Raw genomic sequence first — 5,779 nt, forward strand, 5'->3', positions numbered from 1 at the left:
CCGGGTACAGCTGGGGATCCAGTTCCAGATCCTGCTGGCTCCTTTTCCAACTCTTCATTGACAAGATTTCACAGTTGCTAACAGGTTATGGTTTGATTATAATATTGCCATCAGTGCAGCAGACTACATTTAAATACATACTAGTGCGTCTTCTGTCTGGTGGCCAAATGGTAGAGCTCAAGTGGAGAGTACGAAAAGTCCTCTTCACCCTGCTCAGCACCACAACTTGCATTACTCCTGAAAATGAATACATTTTATTTCTGCAGCTGAAGACTAAGCTTAGGCTGTACTGATTGCTAGGCACTGGACAGATTTCTAGACTCTCTTTTGGCAAAGTAAGACCTGCTGTAACAAGCCCCTGGAGTTACTGCAGTGGGCAGGGGGTTTACCCATGGGTGCTATGTTAGCGCAAGGACTGGGGACCACCTAAGTCTTCAAAGCAGCCTTTAAGTGGGAATTAAGGGGTGACTAAGTTGTGCTGACCCCTGGCACACGGTGGATTTCATTCAGTGCAAATGTTCATTACACTGCTGGAAGAGTACAATACACTTCAATTTGTTGAACAAAGATACTGCTCCTAACTCACAGTTTCTACATAGCGGCCAGTGCAACTGCACATTAGAATAGTCATTACTAATGCATGTGCTTGGACCTTACATATTTACTTAGCTTCTTTCCAGCTCTTGACTTTTTTGACACACCTTAAAGAAACCTCAGCTAGAAGATGGCCTTTAAAACCTCTATTATCTTCACTTTATTATACTGTAAATTATTAAAACAATTTTAAAAAGCTTTTATCCTTGACTTTCACCAAAATAAGAGATGCAGTTCTGCTCTCCCTGATACCAGTTTGAATTAGAAATACTTCATAGGCTGCCGAGGAGTCATTCCTAGATTAATCAGAGTTGCAGAGTAGAGTTAGTCTCAAACAGATTAAATCCTAACAGAGAGGTACTAAAACTTTTTTTTCTTTTTTTTCTTTCTCCCTTGTAAGCCTCATTAACTGCCAGCACATTACAATTCCTGAGCTGGAACAGTACTCCACTGGGAAAATGAAATTGAAATCAATGCTGGACACACGAGGAACAAAATAAAAGTTTTCTAAGCGCAGTAAACTGCAGAGTCAGAATTATGTGACAGAGCTCAAATGTATTTAGCTCTTGTCTGTAATCCCAGAAATGCTCAGACATCAAAAATAAACAGTTTGATTTGGTAATCAGAATTTTTGCTTTCTATATGGTCTTGGTATTGCCAGACAGTACTTGTCGGAATTTGTTACGCTTTCAGAGGAAAATGTGGCTAATATTTCAGCCTTAACCCAAAGGTAAGATTCTTCTTTGAACTGAAGTGACAATTATGGCAAGATTTTTGTGTTTCAATACCATTTGATCTATATGGATGACAAAAATACATTATTACTGTGAGGGTGAGTGTACTCTGTGGGTGCAGTACCACTATAGTTGAGAATACAGTATGATTCCACAATAATAGAAAGCAGCTTTTTTGTTAATTATGAAACTAAAATCTTAAATTATGGTTAGTGAAGCTGTAGGAAGACCAGCAACATAGCTCACTTTAGACAGGAATACCAAATAGCCAAGAAGGAATTATCACGGGAGGCCAAAGCAGCAAGAACCAAAATGCTTTCTCAGGTCCGTCAGAGCAAACCGGAGCCTCCCAGGGTGGGCGATATCCCAGCTCTGCTGCAGAGGGACGGTGGTAATGCAAGTGGGCAGAGCCCAGCCTCCTCAGAGGAAAAGCTTTAGCCCTTAGGTGTCAGAGGTGAGAGAGAGGAAGGTGGCTCGGTGGCCTTAAACTGCGATCAAAGGCGATCCTACAGCAAAACTCGGGCAAGTGGGCTTTGGGAAAACCCTTCCCGTGCTGCAGGCCAAACCTCCTAACTGTCTTACGTGGTCTTTGCATGCATGAGGAGAGTCTGACAGGCTCCAGCTGCGTGATATAGGATAACTTTTCATAACGGAAGAAAATTATAACTGTGTGCATGTAAGTAATTCTTCAAAATTAATAGAACTAACAGCGTGTGTATAGTTACTCATATGATTAAATTTTCAAGGCATTCAGAACAATCAATTTCATGGTGCCTAAATATAAAAAACCATTAGATTCTCTAAAGCTGTTATTTTGAATACTTTAGAAATCAACAAAATGTTCCTTTTTATAACAAAGAAACATTTGTTTAATATGTTGAACCAAATGGTTTTTCTCTGTCAGTGATTAGACTCTTTCTTCAGTTCTTTCTGGTTAACAGAAATTTTAATTGTCAATCAAATCTTAAATCTCTGTACTTACTATCCAAACAGTCACCTAGAATTTCTTCCCCTAGTCACGTTCCTGCCATAAAATAAATCAATGACACACTCGATCATTCATTTAGAACACAAAGAAATGTTCCTTAATAACAGTTTTCATATTAACCATCTAAATTTGAAATATAATTTAACATCTATCTAATTAGAATAGTTACATACACTTATACAGTAGGTGCTAAAATAATTTTTCATAACCTCAACTGAGACTTTCTGTAAGCTGGAACACGTGCCAATAACTTGAGTAGCTACATACAGCATTGCAGCCAGGTTCCTGGTGAGAAAAAGAACAAGACAAAACCTTTGAAGCTGTACCTAATTTTAAAAAGGAATCTCCTTTTTTCCTCAAATATCTGCTAATATTCAGAGCTGCCTCTCTACACACCTGTTGCACTCCTGACGTCTCACAGACAAGGAGGAAAGTTTCTGTGTGGTATCCTACAGGCAGTAGAGCAAATTCTTTGATGGGGAGACATGGTTCTGATTTTTATTTAATAGTCTATAAAATCTGCCTTGCATAGCATAGCGTAGTATGGCCACCAAACGACCCAAAACACTTTGAAAGGCATTTCTGCTCAACAACTGCAACAGTTCAATAGATTTGATTCGGTGCAACACCAGACTATTAACAGGCAGGGAAGCTGTGAGCTGAGCACCTCTGGGCCTGACCCTGGCCAAGTGGACATGCAACATCTCAGGATGAAGCCCTCTATCGCTGTGTAGCTGCATAATAGGATTTTTTTTCTGCCTGTTCTAGAGAATCTTCCTTTCCTAAACTTATTTCCTATTCCTCAATAGTTAATGCTGTGCTATGTACTTTGTTAGAAAACATTTTGGATGACCTCCTACCACTTGACTTCATAATGAATTTCAATATGAGGAGGTAATCAAGTTGCTCAACACGTTTTTAAAATCAGTTGTGTACGAGGAAGGCAGACAAGAGCACCATATTTACATTACGATGTCTGTTAGCATTAACAAAAAGTCAGTTCGGTTTTACTTAATCTACCTGCACTGTCACTGGTACCCAGTGGCAGGAGCTGGACCATGGGACAGTTTTTACACCAACTTCATTTTCTTTCTATGTGGAATGGCTTGTGTTGTTCGTTTGCATGAGAATTAATGCTCAGTACACAAATAACTAACAACTTAAAAAAACCTGCTGAAATAACCACAGTTCTGCTGATTTGGCAGCTAACGCATGGTCTGAGGTATTTTTTGTTTTGTTTTTCCTTCATTTACAGAGCTAGTGCTAAAGCTGTTAAACTTTAGGTCACCTAAACATCACTGGCAATTCATATACACTCTGGGAGTTTTTGTCCTCTGACACAAAATGCTACAGTTTAGCATGACTAAGCAGCTAACACCTACCAAAACAGTACCTGACAAAGATTGCCTCCTTATTAAAAAGAGGAAAATAGAGTAATATTTTAAATATTACTGCACCATGATTATTCATAAGCACTTTTTTTTCATCCTGCAGAGCAGACATTAGTATTTCTAGGCTGATCAGACTATTTTTGCAAATCCCACACTTTTCAAGTTTCTTTCTTAGTTACTGCACAAAATGTTTTGAGAAGCTCGAGTTCAGCTTGTGCTAGAATTAACACTGTGGTTCTGAGTAACCATTACATTCTTGAATACGAGGCGGTTTGTGGCAGGCTGTAATTCTGGCTGCAATCAGCCAGAGAGATTTTCTCATGACTTTTAAACAGGTAGGTGTGACATCAATTGATCTTTGCCTATAGGAGAACTAGAGAAAAAATAACGAAAGAGGCTCACAGTCAATCAAACCTATTCTAATGAGAGCTGCTATGAAGGCATAAAGCTCTGTTCTAACAGAAAAACAACCTGCTCCCTGTTCTTAAAATAGGAGCTCCATTTTACACACCAAAGGTTCTCTACCACCTACATGCTGTGTCTGCAGCTATATTTTGCCGATGATAATGCAATGCTGAAATAAGCTGCAATGCAACAGCTTGAATCTCTGGATTCACAACTTGCAGGAACACAGGTAATCAGGTGTTCTAAAATGGCTTGACATATGATTTGCTACCCATTCAGGCAATACAATAAACCCCCCGAAAAGTCAAATAGAGCATAAGTTAAAATTTTGGTTAGACGAAACAAACTATTTGCTTCATTTCAACTTGCCTTTCTTCTCTTCTCAACACCCATTCTGAGATAATTTCCAGCACCCTCATGAACTGCAAGAGTTATGGATGAGTGTCTTATATCACATGAAAGGCAGAAACTGAATTTAACCTCTGAATCACACTGCCATATCTATGGATTCCTTTCCTTCGGTAATAATGCAAGTTTGTCCTCCTTCTAAAAGGGATTTTTCCACCATCTGAAGGTCACATGCATATAAGAAAAGTGCACCAGACCAGGTAAGCAGAAGGAGAACCTGAGCCAATGCATATAAATTATAACATGTATGTCATGTTATAGTAAAACAATTTTGTTATCTTCATACTCTGAAAATAGTTTCTTCCTCTTTCAATTATAGAGGAACAATCAGTTTCTTAATAGGTAAAAACACTTTGAAGTTAAAGCTCAAGATAAACCATAGAGCAGATTTAGTGCAGTGAGTTTGATTGAATATATGCTTTAGTCTCTCAGAGAAAGCAAAACCAGAAAATTATAACATGAAAGGAGACCAAAGTCTGTGCCTAGTCCACGCCTGGAATATTTTTAGAGCTAGCAGATTTACTTTATTTTTCCACATATTTGTGTAACTTTCCTGAAATGACTGTTATTACTCTTGCTGCTTCTGGTAGTTTATTCTGAATGTTGACTATCATTCTCTGTGTATGTAAAACAATACTTTGTTAGATTATTTATCCATGATGCATCCTACCATGAACTGTTACTCTCTGACTCTAGGACTACAACCTTATTTGGAGTTAGAAATACAGTGAGATTTTTATAACTAAGATGCAATAATCCCCTTGAGTCTAGGTCCTACAATATTTTCATATGTTAAATTGATCACAATAAAGCATCAAGCTGCACAGAGGATGTTTGGAGGAGCAGTTCCATAAGGGCTAATAATTTGCTTCCAAGTCTTCAAGATAAGATGTTAAATCTATATTCACCTATTAAATAAACAGCTTGAGTTTACAAGATCTTCCTCATCTTCATTGATTCAAGCTGGCAGACTGTACGATGGGAGAAGAGTCAGACACAGGCTTTAGGAACAGGGTTTAGGTAGCAAGTCTCGTAAGGTGCAGGGAGAGGTGGCCAAGACCAGTAACTGTGTCTGGCTTTGTAGGATATAAAGAAGTATATGAAACTAGTAACCAGACAGGTCACTGTGGCTTTGCGTCTGCCTTACAGAGATATGAAAAGTGATGCTGAGACCATGCAGTCTGAGGTTCCTGCGGATGTATTTTTCTCAAGAGAGCTGCAGTGACTTAATCCACTCAGAAATTTATACAGAAAGGTGA

This window comes from Pygoscelis adeliae, unplaced genomic scaffold (genome assembly GCF_000699105.1).
Source record: "Pygoscelis adeliae isolate BGI_AS28 unplaced genomic scaffold, ASM69910v1 Scaffold63, whole genome shotgun sequence".
NCBI classification, from domain to species: domain Eukaryota; kingdom Metazoa; phylum Chordata; class Aves; order Sphenisciformes; family Spheniscidae; genus Pygoscelis; species Pygoscelis adeliae.